We start from the raw sequence: 20,177 nt of genomic DNA on the forward strand, positions 1-20,177 counted from the left end.
CACAGGGAGGTTGGCATGCTAGCTAAATGCTGTGTTCTGCCTGCTCAATTCGACTTCCTCTCGCATCTGTCCATGTAAATAGGCAGGACTGGGACAAGCTCTCCAGACCTCCCAGCCTCTCCTGCCTCACTGAGGTTAATGAGATTGGACTCTATAGCGAAGTATAAGGGGAGGGTTCCAGTTTTCTATTTGGATGAAGGGAGAATTATCAAGGACATAACTAGAAGTTAACCAAACACTTAAATCATATTTCTACAGTGAGAGGCAACAGGAGAAAACTTCAAATGTACCAGACTTTACCACTGAATGATTGTGTGCCTTCTCAGATATTCATTTTCCTAACTATAAAATAATGTTAAATTAGATGGTCCCTTTACTTTCCAGCCCCAATTCTACTCAATCAAATGATTCTATACTCTTTGAGTGTATAGATAATTACTAATTGAACTGGCATAACTGAATTTCCATGGAAAGATTAAATTCCTTTTTCTGTATTATGTATTTCAAAGTCCAAAGAAGCTTCCTCTTAAACCCCAGTTAACTAGCAATGTTAATAATCCAGAACAGTCCCTAGCCAGTATATTTTAATAGATTCCCTCTTTCCTGAATATTTAGAAAAGGGGTGTCAGCTGATTTTCTAGCCAAATTTGGGCTTCAGCAGAGTTTCTTCTAGTACCTTTAAACCGTAGGATTTTAGAATTCACCACCAGACTAATTTTTTGTGCACTATGTTAAGAATAAAATTTAGCATTATTGTACATAACAGCACAGATTCTGAAATTATAACAATAAATATATTTATTATCAGGAAAATATAATTTAAGATGTTTAATTTAGATCTCGTTGGTATGTGGCATTGTTCAAGCTGGACAGGACAGTGATAGGAGGCATTTATATATTGCACCATGATTATGATTGTAAGTTACTATCCCAATCATGTCGCATAATTATCATTTCCTTTTTCTATTGAGAACCACAAGACGTAGTCCCATAGCAACTTGGATTTTTATAATACGGTATTGCTGACTATAATCTCTGCGCTGCGCACTAGAACACCAGGTCTTGTCCGTCAACTAGTAGCAATTTTGTACCCTTAACAACATCTCCCCAGTAACCCACAGCCCAACCCCTGGTAACCACCATTCTGCTCAGTTTTCATGAGTGTTGCTTTCTTACATTCCACATATGTATTTGTCTTCTGTCTGACTGACTCAAAATACTTAGTATGACATCCTCAAGCTCCATCCATTGTGCCACAAATGCCAGAATTTCTTCCCCATGAAGATGTAATATTCTATTTTGTATATATCTATGCACAATAATAGTATATTATATATTTTACATCTATAATAATAGAAATAGAGATAATAGAATGTTGTTCAGTTTTATAGACTGTATCTTTATCCTGTGATGACACTTAAACCATTTCCATATCTTGGCTATTCTGAATGAATAACTCTGCAATTAATCTAAATACCTCTTCCTGTCTGTTTCCATTTCCTTTGGATAAATACCCAGAAGCAGAATTATCGGATCAAATGGAAATTTAATTTTGAATTATTTAGAATCTTCATATTGTTTGTAACAGTGACTAGCCCAACATACCTTTTTCCACCAAGATACCTCACCACCGATTTAGAAAAGTTCCCTTTAATTCACATATTCATCAAGACTAGTTATCTCTTGTCCTCTCTTGAAAGCTTTTTTTTTAACTTGATAAAATATTGTGTTCTTGACAAAATAAAATTATGGTAAACAAAATCAAATACTGACTTTCAAAGTACAATTAAAGAAAAATGAGATGTGTGACCAGCAGCATATGACCCAAATTCTTTTTTTTTCAAGATTTATTTATTTATTTGTTCATAAGAAATGGGATACAGTCCAGAGATGTGGAGGGTGAGAGGATTCACCAGAGACAGAGCGAGGAGCAGAACAAGCAGATCAACGAAGTACACTCCTCAGGGGAGCAGCAGGCAGTTCAGGAGAGGTCCGCCATGCCATGTGGTCACCTCCAGGGCAGGCGGGAATCGAACTCATGTGGAAGTGGCTTTAGCTTCTTAGTGCAGTGCTTTAACCCGCTGTGTTACCAGGGAGGGCCCGATATGACCCAAATTCTTAAGAAACTTCCAATGGGTTGGGCAGAAGATGGGCACTTACACATTTAAATGTGCCAATAACTCAATATCAGATGTACATCTATTTCCTATTATAAGTATCACCTTATTTCCATGCCCACAATTAATACTTTTTAAGATTTATTTATTTATGCATACAGAACTAGAGTATAAGCCAGAGGTGCAGAGGCAGTAGAGGCTTCACCAGAGACAGTGGGGAGCAGAACAGGTAGATCCATGAAACACACTGCTGAGTGGAGAAGCGGGCAGGTCAGGAGAGGAATACGATGCCATCTGGGTAACCTACGGGGTGGGGGATTGAACTCGCACTGAAGTGGCTGCAGTCAGCTTGCAGTGCTATCCTTACCCATTGTGCCACCAGGTAGGGCCCACTTAAGTTTTTTCTAAAATACACATTGCATTTCAGCATCGACACAAGTATAACTAACTTTATAATGGTAACTGCAGTGTACTGTGATTCACATATTTCATATCCTCTCTAGTGTTAAGGATCAATGTAAAAGGCCAAGAGGCAACAAAACAACTAGTCAACACTAATTAGAGATTTTAAAGACACAACAATGTGAAGAGCAGTTTCACAGCTTTGGATGAATATGACTGTATAAGAAAATCAATTTCTACTAAAAATCTGGTTGGAATGCTATGTTTTCAAATAAACTAGTCAGAATGTGTGGTTTGGATTTCAGCTTAGACAAAATAAACTCACCTGAAAAATAAGTAATGTTATCTCCATTTGCCTACTACTTATGTAGGAGACCTCCCTAATGGTAGTTAATACAAGGATAGTGCTTAGATTAGAATGAGTCATGCTGATTTAAAAAGCAAACTCTCTGACCACACAAATTTACAAATCTCTGGCAGTGGGATTCAACAATTTGCATAATTTAAAGTGGTTCTTTGATTGATTGACATTATGTCTTAGAAGCAAAAAAAAAAAAAAAAAAATTCCCAGAACAAATTCATCTTTCTGTTACTCCCTGTATTCACTGATGGACAAGGATGATGAAGAGTAGAAGTCTGAAGACCAAGGATATTATTGATAGCAGTTTCTCGAAATAGATCAAATGAACTCTCAAACTCCAGAGAAATAGTTCAGGAAATTGTGGGAAGATACTTTAGGGAAAAGAATCTGATTTTTAATCTACTGATATAAATTGAAGCTTGAACCACCACCATCAATGAAATGGTCAGAATTTCAGTTCAGATATCCATGCCCAGCCCTTGCATAAGCTTCCCTGAATACGAAGATAGGGCTATTGTCCTTCTGAAATGTGTGCAATACACCTGCCTGTATCCCTCATCAAAACTTCATCACACTGTCTGAAGTTTTTCTATGTTCCTTTCTCTTGTAGACCCTTCCACAAAGTTATAGGGGTGGGAACAAGTTGGGGCTGGGTCTTAATTACTCAACAACTATGTGAATGCCTAGAACATAGCAAGTGCTCGGTCAACAACAACAAAATATGAATAGTCTCAGAAAACATTTACTTTGACAAGTAAGAAGAGGAGGCTGCTTCATTAAGAGGCAATGATGATAGAACTGATGTCCTGGAGTGACAAATATGATAAAAATTGGATCCAAGAGTTTTAATGGCTATTATAGTTTCTTAGAAAGTTCAGTACCATTGACCCAAACTTCAGAGTATTAGGATGGAAGACCATTAATATGACTTCCTAGCCACGATCAGTTCATAAAATAACTGAGGCAAGAAATAAAGGAAATGACATATTACTTTGAAGCTGAGAGTAGTGGTTCATTATTGTACCACTTGAAACATCTCAGGATTACAATGGGGTAACTTTCAAAGAACTAGATGATTTGCAAAAGCAGACAGAAGCTAGAAGTCAAAGAAATATTTAAACTAAAAAGCTACCCTGCCTTGCATCATTTCTGTCTCCCTCCCCCAGACTGGGAAGGCTTGTGGAAATCCAGATTAGTTACTCCATAGAAAAGGAGTTCAGATGAAGAAAGTGTAGCATATTTAATAAAAAAAAAAAAAAAACAGAGAAGAGGGCTACTGAGAGGCTTCCATTTTATAAAGTCTTCTGGTAAGCAAAGGAAAAAAAGTGCTATACAGAAACCTGGGAGACAGACCAATGCAATGGTAGTTTGTAACTGAGGGAAGCTGCCAGACCCTGCAGCGAGACTGCCAACCAGCCAGCCCACCACTGGCCTCTGTACCATAACGGTGCTCTGCTCAGCCAGCTTCCTCCAAGTCTAATTGCCCATCGCTGGATGACAAGCAACTTTGGGAATATGTACATTTTCCAGTTAGCCGCCTTTTCCTGCATTAAGCCTTGAGCATATTTGAAGAACAAAAAATGAAAAACCAATAAATAATGTTAGAAGGTGCCAATTAGACATCTGCATTTAACATCGTAGCACAGAAAGTCATTGACAAATATGATCCAGGAACCAACGTGAGTTATTCAGACAGACTGAACTCTGGATGACAGGCATGCCTTTTGGGATTTCAGATGGAAAATCATGTTTCCAACCCCAGTGAGATGAATCATGCAAGAAACAAGACCAAAAAGGCAAATCAGCTAAACAGCAGTAACATTTTTAATAAGCAAAAGTATGGAAAGCTGACTCAAATGCCTTTCTTTCAGGACAAGAAACTTGATAAACTACAAGGTTCTACCCACACACAACTTAGCAAGTAGCCACTCAAAAAAAAAAATAAATAAAAATAAAGCACTCAATCAGTCAGTAGGCATAGCAGACAAGCTTAAGAAAAGGAAATTGATAAAGCACAAAATGGTGTGGAGTGATGTTCTGGAGTCTGTGACAATTTTGCTATTCAGACAACAGCATGATTTCCTCATTATAGTTGTGATATCCAAGAACACATATTCCAATGTGTTCCAACATTGACTTCTCACTTACTTGTAATGTAAGCGCCCATGAGGCATATTGAGTCTCTACCCTCCTTATCTTTTATAAACATAGTCACGGACCAATTACCCTTGACTTTATAAGAAATTATTAAGCTCAACTCTGGAATCCCAAAACTCAGGGCCAAACTGGTACAGTCAAGATTTGTCACATTCCTCATGCTAACAGGGAATGTTAACAGTTGAGAGAGACACGCTACCTACGAGCTGCCCAAATCTTTCCAATTTCAATAAAAACACAGATCGTTATAACATATGACAAGCAGTTCACATATCCTCCACCTCTTTTTTTTTTAAAAGATTTATTTATTATTTGCATACAGAACTGGGGTACAGGCCAGAGGCTCAGGGGCGGCGAGAGGCTTCACCAAAGACAGAGTGGGGAACAGAACAGGCAGGTCGACGATTTACACTGCTGAGGGGAGCAGCGGGCGGGTAGGAGAGGTCTGCCACGTCATGTGGTCACCTTCGGGGCAGGCGGGAATCGAACTCATGCGGAAGCGGCTTCAGATTCTCAGTGCTGTGCTTTAACCCACTGTGCCACCAGGGAGGGCCCTCCTCCACCTCTTTTTAATGTTAAGCATCCTTTGGTATTTTCCCCATTAAATCCACCCGTTTTATTTAACCTTTCTGTATGTGCCCTACTTTTCCTCTCTTTCAATCATGTCATCGCCCTCCTCTGGGCCACCTCCAAAATCTCCACATTTCTCCCTCTGAAGATGTGAAATCTGAAATTGGATGAGATACTCATGGTGTTCTCATTCCATTACCAATTAAAAATAAAATAAATCTAAGCTAGCCTCAATGCAACCGCCCCCCAAAAAAAGGTGGGGGGGGAAGAGGAGAAGAGAGGAAATTTTAATACAATTAAGTGCTCAAGACTGATTTAGCAACTGTATTCAATAGGTTTTAGAACTTGGTATTATTTATTTTCCAGTGGTGATGGTGAAATGAGACTTACTTAAGGAAACGTCCCCGCATCTAGGTGCTTTGCTTAAAGCAAAAGCATTTGTAGAATAATACTGACTTCATTCTCCTCTAGGAGTTAAACTAACACACTGAAATCTGAAGTCAAAATGGTGCTCCCAGGGATTTTGTTTGTTAGATCTCTGACCCCTCATTTCACCTTAACGTTACATGCATATTGTTGCATACTTAGTATTTTCAATCTATTAGCAACAGGGGGTACAAAGATGGGTCAACTCTTCCCAGACAGGCTTTTTCCTCTCCATCCCCCTCAATCCTACTCCAAGAACCACACACAAGCCCACTACCCCACCCCCAATACACTCTGTTGTACTTTCTTCACAACTCCTATCATTAGCTGAAATTATATTTCATGTCTTATTTTCTTGTACGTTGTTCATGCCTCCCACTGGAAGGTAAGCACCAGGAAAACACTGTTGTCCTCTTTTACCATAATTTTTATTAGCTATCATTTTTTTTACTAGCCATCATTTTTACTATCATGCATACAGCCATATTTAAACATATAAGACATGAACAAATAAATGAATACTTAAGTTCCCTCAAAGAACTTGCTGTCCGGTAAGAGAAATGAAGTCTATGAGGAGTGTTGCTACTTCCAAACATTTGCAGGCTGCAAACGGGAGACATTCACAACCCCCCAAAAGTCACACAAAGTGTTTCCAGCAGAAGTAGAACACTGATTTGCTATAACAAATTGGTATATTAGGACAATTTGCCCCAATTGGAAGTAAAATATCTCAGGAAGGGAAGCATTCTCATTTACAAAAAGGTGGTGCTCTGTCAACGAGCAATGATCTTGAATATGAAGAGTTGATTTAGGCCCAATTCCTTGGTCTTGGGCTTTGAACATCCTGGGAGAAAGGAATGAGGACATAGGAGGCTTCTGTTAGGCCAACCTGAGCAGGGCAGGGGGCCAGAGACCTTCCTGCCTACTGACAGTGTCCATGACATCTGCCTCTTCCTGGTTCAGTACCCCTGCACTGCCAGGGCTGGCCTGATAGTTTCTTCACATGTATCTCTGTCATTAACCAGATTCCAAGCCCGCCTCCAATGACTCCTGCTTCCTGGTCATCACATTGTGAAATTCACCCAAAGACACTTCAAGGTTGATTGGTTTGACCAAGAGAAAACAGTAGACATAGTACTATGTCAGTTCCTAGATTAGATCATGATCTTGAGCATAATCATTTGCACTTGGGTCAATTTGGAAAATTCATTCATGAGTCACCCTCAAGTGAGTAACTAAAACCTACTGCCAGCAGTCATATGAATGAAGCTGAAAGTTGATCTTTTAGCCCCAGACAAATTTCAGAGTCCACAGCACTGGTTAATGACTTGAGTGCAACTTTAAGAGAAACCCTAGCCCATAACTAGTCTGATTTCACATGTCTAACCCTCAGAAACTGCAAGATAACCAGTATTTGTGGATTAGCTTTTAAATTTTGAGGTAAGTTTTTATATAGTAATAGACAATGTTTGTAATTCATTTTATAAGCAAAAAAAAATTCATTCAACTCTTACAACGATATGAGCAAAAGTCTATAGAAAGAAAATAATATTTTAATCACCACATCTAAGAGAGAAGAAGACATTACCCTTGTGATTTATGGGAAAAAAAAAAAAAAGCTTCAGGATTTTTTTTTCCTCCTTTAGGTCATTTTAAAAAATTAAGTCCCTGAATTTTCACACTGCTAGTTAGTATTTCCTACAGTCACTTTCTTCAAGGAGACAGAGAACTGTAAGTCCCAGAAGACAGGAGCACAAGGTAACCTCTAGCTCCCTTCCTGCACAAGACTAAAAGCATGCTCAGTAAATAAATGATAAGCTTCCTGTTATCATGCAGCTTTCTCTGTAACTCAACTTGATCTTGCTGTATCTAACAAAAAAGAACAGATTCACTTTAGCTACTGGGCCCCATCTGCCACTCCACATCTCAGAGAAATAGAAATTCTCCTCTGGCAGCTGGATAACTGGGCAGTGCAGGGATTCTGCTTTCAAGACAGTAAGGGAGGGGGGCACACCGGCTTGTAGGGAAGCCTGAGCTGACTCAGTATTTCCCCATCTGTGTTACAGATAACCTGAACCCACACAGTGACCTGAAAAGTGCTTCTTTGATCAATTTCAGGAAATGCTACATTTCTGAAATGCTCCAATTCAGGGGTTAGCAACCTTTTTCTATAATGGGTCATATAGTAAATATTTTAGGCTTTGTGGGCCAGAAGATCTCTTTCACATCTACACGATTCTGCCGACGGAGCATGAAAGCAGCCATCGACAATACATAAATGAATGAGTGATGCCGTGTTCTAATAAAACTTTATTTGCCGAAACAGGCAAGGGTCAGACTTGGACCACAGGGTGGCATTTATATAGCGATCTAGTCCCTCGTTGAAATATTTTAAGTATGAGGAAAACAGGAAGATTAACACGGGGACACTGCTGTAACCTTTCTGTTGAATCATTAGACATTTGGCATAGAAATGGTAGGACCAATGTATGGCAACCGAGTTTCCCAGCTTTATTTGTTCCAAGAACCATTTCCTAACTATTTCTCTCCTATTATCTCCTTCTCTATCCTCCTTTCTCCCCTTGCCCCCTACTTCCTCCTTTACCCATCACTCTCTACAAAAAGCCCTCCCTGCCTCTCATTTCATTATTGGATATTGAATATCCATTATTCAAAAATAATGGACCTAGTCTTAAATAAATAGACGTAGGTGCATAGAATGTACCTGAAGAAATAGTGAGTTACCAAAACTGCAGTGTTTATCAACCTGCGTGAAAAAGTTGATTCTCACTCCTCAGAGAACTAGCTTGGAATTTTGAGGCCAATGATCACTTCAAGTACTACTTAGACTTTCATAATAGGATACTTCCCAAAACAGAAAGCTATTTGAAAAACAAGTGATTGAGTTGTTGTTTTTTGGAAAATTGATTGACAGCTTGCCATATTTATCAGTACTCTACCTCTCCCTCACTCCAGATGTGATAATTCTTGGGACTTACAGTGTGAACACCATTTTACTAGAAAGTTAAGGATTAGTCATTACCTCCAGAAAGCACCAAGGCACTAACACAAGCAGAACTAAAAATCAAAGCTGATTTCATTGAATAAATTAATAAAGTAAAGATCTTCAGGCGAAGTGTCATCGAAACTTGGGAACACACATAGTGGTGGCAGGCATTATTGGAGTTTTGTCTAAGAAACTTTAAATTTGCCCATGAGTGGTCTATGATTGTTGGTTATTATTGGCCAGACAGATTCTGGAAGTGTGAGTGTGAGCTCTCCAGGCTGTGACTAGCAGGAGACAGTATATGAAAAGAAATCTGGGAAGTGGGGTTTTCTCCTCCTGATGTGATACTAATTATGTGGCATCTACTAAGTTATTAGTGCCTTTCTATAAATTGTGGTGGTTGAACTAAAGTCAGATTTTCTATGAAAATGGGTCTATTGTACATAAATCAATTACTTCCAAAACAATTTCCTATTAATGATGCAACACAGTGGACAATGTTAAATGGATGAATCAAGCACAGACCTAACTGGAACCTAGTTTCCCAGAACAGGCTGCCCCAAACCTGAGATTTCAGTCTAACCATCTTTTTCTTAAAACCATGAGAATTCCTAGGATAATCAAACTTTCCTGGGATAATCAAACTTTCCTGAGCTTAGAAGCCACCAAAGCACTAAAATGCATGACTTTTCCTTACCCTCATCAATTTGTATCTGTAGACTTCCTCACACAGACATCATACCTCAAGTTTTCCCATTAAAGAACAGGCCCCAGGACTCTACATCATCTTGCGGTTTTACCTTGGTTTCGTTCCCACCTCTCCACCTTCACTGTAAAACAGAGGGGGAGAATCAATTTATCAGCAAGAATATCACCAGATGCCAGAGCAGCTGGAAGGAGCCCCGCAGCCATGGGCACCTGTGACAGGCTCTGACCTGACAGTGTGGCTGTGGGAAGCCAGGGGCCTGGTAGCTCAATCACTCAGTCAGCTTGCACCGGTTTGCTCTTTTATTTTTAAGTATTTATTTTTTTATTTATGCATACAAGAGCTGGGGTACAGGCCAGAGGTGCAGGGGGTAAGATGATTCACCAGCAACAGTGGGGAGCAGAACAGGCGGAGCTACTGAAAATACACTGCTGAGGGGAGCAGTGGGTGAGACAGGAGAGGTCTGCTGTTCCATGTGGGTCAGCTCCCTGGCCTCAGATAGCTTCTTAGTGATGAGACTTAACTCCTTGCACACCAGAGAGACCAGGACTAGGTTTGCTCTTCACACCAACTCCACAGACAAAAGATCCCTGGTTTGTACACCTTCCAGATGATGTGTCTACAAGTGGACACTTTTGAAGTCTTTGCTCTATGATGAAAAGGAGTATGCTGGAGAGAACACTTTTCATGCCTCTCCCTGAAAATTATCATGTGGCTGATCCTTCTTGTGGGCATAAAGAAAAATATTCTTCAGCGCTCTCTAACTCCTTCTACCTACCTGTTTCCAGGAAACTACAGATTTTATAAATCTTAAAAGAAATTTACTATAAAGTTTAACACTTTATGAAGAAATAATCAACTGTATTCCACTAAAATTCTCATGAGTAAATAGGAAAGGGAAATAAATCTTCCAAGGACAGTCATCTATTTAGAATTTTGTTGTTATCTCTATTATTTGAGACAGTGAACACAGTGAGAGGGTGGAAAAGGAGAATTGAGTCTGAGTTTAAGAAAATAGGATTTAGGGTCAGCACATGTAAAAGCACTTGCAGGCATTAAATCACACACACAAAAACATTAACTACCCAATGCAATGTGTACATAAGTGGATTAAATTCCAGGAAATTGTGGAAAGGCTGCCCTCTTCAGACACATTTTTTTTTTTCTTTTGAAGTTGCTATAGAAGTTTCTCTATGTAGGAAAATGGAATATGGGGTAAGATATTTTAAAATTAGAATTAATAAATAAATGTCACACAAGCACTGAAAAAAAAAATCAAGTACCTAGTTTGCCTGTCTGGACTTGCCTAGAATATGCATCTTATAAGTATTCCACATGGCTCTGGAAGCATCTAAGCAAGCCTCAGAATCCTGAGTGGTAATTAATTAATGGAGCTGTCTGGGGCTGAAATGTTTACTTCAGCTGTCACGTATCTAAGTGCATTCAGAATAACCACCTGAAACCACCATAATTGGCTTTCATGTCATTAGAATTTTTAATAGCCATGATGAACTCTACTCTTATTCCAACAAAACTCTTGTTTTCTGTTTTATTCCTGTCATTCTGAACAACCTGAACCGACAATTAAGAGAGCCCTGTCATAACAGAAGGTATTGTGCATTCCTGGGACCCAGGCAATGCAGTCTCCTGCTGTAGCTAGTTTCCTTAGCATACTCTCCAGACAGAGAGAAGCCAGTGGAAAATTTCATTTGAAACAAAACTTGTTCTTCTATATTTCCAACCTGGACATTCCCCCGACTTTTTCCATGACCCAATGCAGGTAGGAGTCTAATATAATGAGATGAGCTCCAAGAACTACACTCAAAACCCATTTGCAATTCTTTTTAGTTAGTCCAGAAAAAAATGTGCAAAAAAACACTACCAAAGAATGAAAAACTACTCCTATCATATCTTCTGCAAGAAGGACAGGATAAAATTCAGTTTGCAATGTGGTCTCATTCGCTTCCTAACTGCAATGAACAGAGAAGGTATGTAAGATACTCAATTAAACAGAGGTCACTGGAGAGGGAAATTCTAAACATCACTTTTGAGAAACTGTTATTTATGAAAATTGAACTGGAGTCTGTAGCCAAATGGTGTGTACGGCAATGATAACTACTGATTTACATAATACTGGGCATATGTAATATGTATGTGCACCTTTGCAGAGGGACATAAATATAGAACTAACTTGTTTATAATTTGAGGTGACCGGGCTGAAAGGAGACGCATGCCAGCAAGCTTGTCCTCTGGCTTCTAATAGGCAGTTTCATGTATAATTGATAGACTACAATTTGTATGATGGTTAAAATAAGAGTAAATAAATTATGAGGATTTAAAATATCATCCATTTGCCAGGCATGTTCAGCTTTTCTTTGAATAGATCTGAACAATTGCCATTCCTGAAGGCATTTCTAGAAGACCAGCAATTTCTTTGGCTCCTTCTGCTGCCTAATTACTCAGGTCCAAAACTAAGATGGGTAAAGAACCACACTTCAAATGTGAGCATGTCTACATGTCTACAGAACTTAAATTCAGAGCATTTGAGCACAGGAGTCAGGACAAAGCCAAAGGCTGACCTCAGATGAGACCTTGGTACAGCAGTAAAATGTGAACATTCCAAAGGGAGGCACTTTCTACTCTGAGCAGAGCCTTGAGGAGACAGAAAGAAGTTAATCATGTGTGCTGGGACTTCTGGAACTTCAAATAGAGGCATATTTGTTTAAGGAACGACAATGCTGCAGAGTTACGACTTGAACACGGATCCACCAATAGAAGCTACCTATGTATGTACATACAGATTTGTAAAATTGCATAACTCATAGAGACACACACAGAAACACCATAAATAGATGATTCAAACATGTTTGTATTCACATCCTATTTGATTAAAATATGTGAATATATTTACTATTAGGTACAACCTAATTGTATATACCACATATTGTCACCTAAGCAGATGTAATACAAAGCAAATGATACTGAGCCTAATTTGAAATGTAAGTGATTTTCAAGGGTGATTTTAACTATAGGTGATATCTAACTTCCACAAGGACTTCAGAATGAAAATGAAAATCCTTTCCTAAGAGGAGATACTACTCTATCTGTTCTCAACAGAGCACAACACAACCTTCCTCCTGCAGATATAAACACATATTTAATAATGAGGTAGGAACTTGTCACAATTCCAGGCCTAAAGATAATTTGTTTTTCTGAATTAATATTGGCTATCCTGTCTATGGTCTATTGGCAACATTAAAGGTGGCTTTGTGGTCTCATCATGGAGGCCTCTCTTATGAGGTTACCCAGGATACGTGGAAAGGTGAATCAATGGTGAATGTCAGGGCAAGACTTCTCCAAGTGCAGGAATTATAGCTACTGAACTGCCCAACTTCTTTAGGCGCTTTGATTAGCCAATATTCCCTCACAGCAGATTATGTGCAGGGTTATAGCATGATCATTTATAAAGGCTGGGGAACCCTCTCCCCCCTGTACCTATACATAAATAAGGCAGCATCCACGCTGCTTCCGGCTCACAAACAGTCCCAGCCACAGTTACCATGGTACAGAGAAGCATCAGGGAAAACCCACACACACTGAGGGTCATTTTTGTGATGAAAGGGTTGAATCAAAAGGAAAAAAATTAAGAACAGAGTTCAAGCTACACACAGTCATTTTTCCCACGTGAACAAAACATTCATCAAAGCAACACATGGAGGGCCCTCCCTAGTGGAGCAACGGGTTAAAGCACAGCACTAAGAAGCTTAAGGCACTTCTGCCTGAGTTCGATCACCACCTGCCCCAGAGGAGATCCACATGGCGAGGCAGACCCCTACTGACCCGCCCACTGCTCCCCTCAGCAGTGTACTTCATTGACTTCCTGTTCTGCTCCCCACTCTCTCCGGTGAATCCTCTCACCCTCCGCATCTCTGACCTGTACCCCAGTTCTGTATAAATAAATAAATAAATATTTTTTTAAAAAAGGCAATGCATGGATGCAACGTGGCGAATATCGGACATGAGCACATCTTTATAAATGATCATTAATAAAATTGCGAGAAGAAAGTTGTTCTGCCTGCCATTGACCCGTGCATCGCTGTAAACCTGGCTGGCTTTTTATGCTTCCTAATTAGTAAGGTCAAAAGCCAACGATTTGCAAAAGAAACTTTAGATCTTCCTGTGACCAGCCAACCCATGAGCAACAGTTGTGCAGGGGAAGCTCACATTAGTTCTGGTGCTACCTACAACTGCTTTCACCACCAAGGCAAACCCACTCCATCTGCCTGGGAAGAAAAGCCCCATTGCTGCAGGGACAAAAGCAGCCATTGGGATTTCTCCTGCAGTCCCATTTCCTGCCTTCAGCTTGCTGCTCCAGGGTTTCTCATCACTGTGCCAGAGTCAAGCTCCCTGCATCCTGCTCCACTTGGAACACTGGTGCTAGAAATATCAGCCATGGACATCTGTGGCTTTGTGTGCTGTCATTCCATTTTCACACTTTTTGGTGACAACAGGATATTCCTTTGAAAAATCCCACCACCCCTTTACACAATGCAGTTCGGGTACCTTATTCTTCCAGGGTGCTCAAGACTGCCAACAGTTTCCTTACCAGATTCGGATCCGGAGTAGGATGGCCCAAGAGCAGTAGAGGTGATTCAGATGATGGAGGTGCCCTGGACAGATCATTTATTAGTTTCTATAATGCCCCAGACCCCTAGATATTATATTTCCTTCCTGGTTTCCTTTTCCGAGCAGTGGAACTTCATTACTTTTCTTCCCATGTCAATTCTATGACCTACATCCTACCCTTCCAACAAAATCTATTTTGCTCAACTTAGCAAGGGTTAGTTTGTTGGTTTAAAGCCATGGCACCCTGACTCATTGAGCTCCTCAATGCTTTGCCTGTTTCCAGTCGCTTATCAACACCCACCCATACTACCAAGTTCTGCTCATGAATATAACTGTTTCCTCTCTAGTTACATATTACAACACAGTGTAGTATATCCTACTGTATTGAAGTGTATTGTATTACACTATGCTATGTATTTTTTTCATCTTAAAGCACACCAATCATATGCATTTTTGTTAAACTTACATTGGAGATGAGGAGAAATTGCAACTCAAATAGGTGTAGAAAGATAACCTCAAGACTTTCTTAAACCACAGAGTCTTGGTCCCCACAGGCAGACTGATGATTAATGGGTCCAAGATGGTACCCTGATAAGTCACTTTTAAAACAAGTTCCTAATGATGTGGTTGCTTATTCAGGAACAGGAGAGTAGCACCAGATTAAGTTAGTGCTTCTCAAATCATCTGGGCAATGGTTGATTCAGCAGATGTGACATAGGACTTGAGACTCTGCATTTCTAGAAAGGTCCAGGAAATGATGCTGCCAGGCCACATTGAGTAATTAGGATTACATGACTGACCCAGATCACAAAGAGAATAACTGCCAGATACATGACTTACTTGTAGGAATGGCCTCTCTTATGCATTCAGATAATAAAGAAAGCTTGGTTTTTACAGATGAGAAAAAGTCCTTAAGAATCACACAACTTGACCAGATCCCAGCACTGGTAGGTTACACACCCAATAGGATACAATAGTCTGATCTCTGACCACAGGCCCACCATGATTTCTCTGTAGGGCCACCGAGTTCCCAAGGTTTTGTTTTTTGGGGGGTTTTTTGTTTGTTTTTGTTTTTGTTTTATTTTTAATATCCATTCCACATTAAACTTTGACAAAAATATCAAGAAATGGGCAAAGCCAGTCAGCACTTGCTCACATGTCACCTGCTGAGACAGCCATGCTAGCTGCAGAGTGCAGAAACACCCCTAAAGAGTGTTCAAGCTTTCCTCAACTCTCCCACACCTCCAGCAGCCACCTCCCAGAAGAGGCAAAACATGTCCTTGCTCAGAAATATGCGTGAACCCTGTAGAGTACATCCTCGGACCCACTCCTCTGGCAACCAGGCACCAACACTAGTGTCCTAGTCCAGAGAGGCCCTAAGCTGGGTCTTCTCTGGCTAGCACAGTGCGTGTCAGGCTGCTTACTTACCTAAGTTTTAATATTGAGAAAACTTACATTACCATCCAAAGGGAAAATTATTGACACCCACAAAAATCACCTGTGCTTGTGAGGGGAGAGATGGAACATGGCGGTCATAAAAGCAGCCATAGATGATGCTCATAAAGCAATCATGTGGGCATTGTAGAATCACAATATAGAGCATGGGTCACTGAGCCATGGCCCCATTGTCCCTCTGTTCACCAGAGTCCGCAGTCAAACTGCAGCTAGGATACCCTGGCAACGCTTCATTAGGACAGCTGCAAAACTCTAGAGATCCACAGAGCAGGACAATGATTAGCAACATTTTCCTGGGATACTGGATGAGAAGATGAAGAACTGAGCCAAACTGTTAGGAAAGGATATATCTATCTGCACAAGCATTAGGGGGTAGAAATTCCAGAATACACACCCCTGTCTTGGCTATTAAAGAAGGTGTCTTCTCACCTTTGATTGATAGCTGAACATACAAATGCATCCCTTCTTGAACCAAATGCAAGTTGCTAATGCTGCTTAAGCTACCTTAGCATCGCCAACTCAGCCTGAAGTTCTAGCAACCTGATTGGTGATGGTTTGCTGATTTCAACAAAACTCTAGCCCTGTTAAAAAAAAAAAAAATGCTCATCTTCTCCACCCCATGGATTAGTGGGCCCTGTTGAACACAGTCGAGTATGTTTCTGAATGAGGCCAAGGATCCAGCTGGCAAAATCCTGCTTTAGCATAATTTTAAATCGCCGAGTCAACATAATGCCACTCTTCTGTTTAAATTACCAAACAATTAGAAGTATGCAGGGTGTCATTCCAGACCCTGTCTGCCCTATGTACTGCTCATTTTTGTGACTGCTAACGACAACATGAAGACATATCCAAAAGTCAATTGGGGCAGCGTTTCAGGGCAATAAAAGTTATGCAAGAAATTTAAACACTGACACCCTCTTTGTTTAAGACAAAAGGTTTGTCCATAATTCATCACACCTTTAAGACCACAGACATAGAGAAAGAGGGAGAGCCAGCCCTGAGAGGAAGCAGCACCATCCTCTAGTGTTCTGCTGTCTCCTTGCAGCCTAAAGGTAGAAATAATGAGCCTGCAGAAGGGAGTGACAGATTTTATCTCGGAGACACTGACCCGAATGACTCCATTAGCATTGTTCCAAATGAAAAGTCGTCCTCCCTCTACGGGGATGGGATGAGGATCAGAGAGGGCTGTCGGGAAGACAGAAGGTATGGAGATATTCTGCTTCCTTCCATTTGGAACCAGATCCTTCCCCTGAACCAAGGACATGTTGTGCCCTCACCCCTGCATGCCACAGAAGCCAGGCCTCATCTATTTCTGTGCTACTTGCTTGCAACAGAATTTGTCTCACAAGCCAAGGAATACTACTTACCTCCTCCCTGCCTGCACTGGAATCCAAAGCCCCTTTCTGCCCGCATCGGTGGTCCAAGCCACTCTTAAGCTCAAGTCCCTTGGCTCATCTCTCTGGGTTCTTTTCTTGTAGAAGATCAAACCATTAGTTGGTCCCAGAGATCTGATTTTTTCCAGAGTAAAACTTTCCTTTCCAGTTTTGAAGCAGGAAGGGAAGTGAAGTTGGAGAGGGATGATGGACGGAAAGGGAAGGGCTATAAAGAAGCACCCCATTCAATAATATAAAGACTCACTAAGTCTAAGCTTAAAGCCCACTGGGCTGTCATCAATGGAGAGCCAGATGTGCTTTAATCCAGGGATGCTACTGGTGAATATTAATGGAGACTTGATATGGCCATGGCTCCAAATTTTACCCCTTATTGGCTGTGGGGTTTTGTAACTGACTTAAATAACTCTGAGGGTCCCACTTCTGCATCAACAAAGTGAACAGTCATTTCAAATGTGCAGAGACATCTTGCAAATGAAACGCAAAGAGCAAGTGTGTGCCTAGAAATGTGCCTGGTATACAGAAGTGGCTCAATAAAGGTGGCATAAAAATAGTAATAATCATCATTGAATAAACCCTATCAAAACAATGTTCAAAAGCCCTGAAGTCTGTGAAGGATTGCAAGAGAGGTACCTTCCTGCCTTCTACTCATACTGCCAAATTGAAGCTTTCTCAAGCTATCTTCCTCCCCAAGACTGCTTTTGGGAAGTTCCACATACTGGGCTAGATTTTATTCATGACTAAACTTAGCAAGAGTTTGAAGATTCTGTGTGACAGCTCTGAGGCAGGGCTGGCTAGGAGAAACATTTTAAGTAGCTCTACAGCCAAGATAGTTCCTCACTGGGGAAGAGTCTCACTATGTTAGAATGTGCTAGAAGTCATAGATCAAATAGAGCACCTCTTCCAGTAGAATTATTTTTACCTGAGGGTAATGAAATTAACAATATAATTTTTAAATTATGACAAATATGGATATAAATAGAGTGAAGGTTAAAATTTTAAACTCACAATATAAAACTTCAAGAGAAATCCAGGCTTGTGGGAGGTTATTTCAGGTATTGGGATAGTGCTGTCTCCTTTATTTTAGGGTTGCTGGAAAACACAGATTCCCCACTCAGCTTCAGCACAGCCGACCAGGTCGACATTATTATTGCCATTTCACTGGTGAAAAATCAAGCACAAGTAATCTCCAGTGATAGAAGATGAAAAGGACATTTCCCAAGGCCAAGATGAGAGAAACTCCACAAAGAGGCATGAAGAAACTTTTGGGGGTGACAAATATCCTATGAATTGATAGAAATAGTGGTTGTATGTGTCTATACATACATTTACCCAAAATGTATACCTAGCACTGATATAATTTATGTACTAGGTACATAAAACAAAGTGAAATTGACTTTTAATTGATTTAATGATTTTTGAAAATTCTTCAGTTTTTAATTGTTTAATGGCTGCTGCTGATGAATCCCATTGTAGGGAAGGGATGGAAGCAGACCCTATCTGAAAGCAGAATATTCTAGGGACAAGACAAATAGAGATTAAAGTGGAAAGGTTGGGACCAATGTTTAACCATCACTACCAATTTCAATACATCGAGAAGGAGCAGAAGGTCACATCAAGTGGAGTGAGAAAAGACAAAAAAGGAGAAAGAGCAAAGCAAGAGAAGGAAGATGAGGAAAGAAGGAAGTTGCACTGGATCCTTGAGCATGACCTCCAGGGGGTGATGCCCCCCCCCACATGGTGGGGTGGAGGCAGGCAGGAGGAGCAGGGACATTGCAACGCAAGCAGAGGGCGTGGAGACAAAAGATGAGCAGAATCTGGACATGAAAGTGCTTCCAGAGTAGCCTCTGGTTCTCCGAGCCATCCAGATGGTGTCCTCTAAATTTAACTACCTGGGACTAGGTACCGATTGCCTTTCCTAAATAATATGAGCCCAGGTCATAGGGAAGTGGCAGCCTCTCTGCCTTTGGCTCTCTGGACCACTCTCCCTGCTTCCCCTAACAGAGACCTGCTCCCGCCAAGTGTGCCTTCTCCCAGGGGTTCCATACTTTAAAGGATACACTTATTTTTAGCGCCTGACAAATCTCTAAGGTTTCTTAATGCAAAGGAAAGATGAATGACTAGGCTTCTTGGGGCTGGGGGGTGAGGGGTGGGGAAAGGGGAAGCGAAAAAAAGGAAAAAAAGAAAACCAACCTGAAGTTTGTTGCCATGTCGCTTTTCATTTTTCAGTGTTAATTTGGAAATTTGTTTCAACTTGCTGTGAACCTTTCCACAGAAATATATTACAGTGAACACTGAAGTGTTTTAAAAATACTGGCGCTCTCTGGTAACCGTCTGTCACTCTTTGCGGCACATAGCAATTTAAAATTATTGGAGCTCTTAAATTAAGTGCTTAAATTTGAAGGTGATCACCACTTTGAGCATGTGGATTGCACAGCTATCTCAACTATAACAGTGCTTCAATTTTCTTTAAGCAGGTCATTTTGGGGAGCGATAAAGGAGTCTGATTGCCCAGCATGCATTGATTTAAAACTACTGGAGTCGTCAATTCATTCCTACAAGCACTTCTGTTTGGGTGCAATCTTGCTCTGACGGCTTAAATTGGGCCAAATTGGTCTATGCTGTACATGCCCAAAACACTAATGTGTTTTGGTAATCTGCCTGTTTGGGGGCAAAATTAACAATAATTTCCAGCAAAGCCAAAAACAGTACCCTAGCAGATGCATTTTATTTGCCTTTCAAAAACTCAAGGTCATCCAGGGGGGATTTTTCAGTGTGTCGAATGTCAAAAAGATATAAAGGGAACATGTGTATTGGTTTTGTAGAGACATTTGGCCTAACATACTATATTCAATTTCTCAAAAATAATATGAATTTTATCAGAAAGTAATGCCTGTTGTCGCATTCAGTATTCTCACTAGAACGCTGAGAAATACTGAGAAACATCAGGTTTAACAAC

Source organism: Condylura cristata, unplaced genomic scaffold, assembly GCF_000260355.1.
Source record: "Condylura cristata isolate star-nosed mole 26May11 unplaced genomic scaffold, ConCri1.0 scaffold00033, whole genome shotgun sequence".
Taxonomy (NCBI): Eukaryota; Metazoa; Chordata; class Mammalia; order Eulipotyphla; family Talpidae; genus Condylura; species Condylura cristata.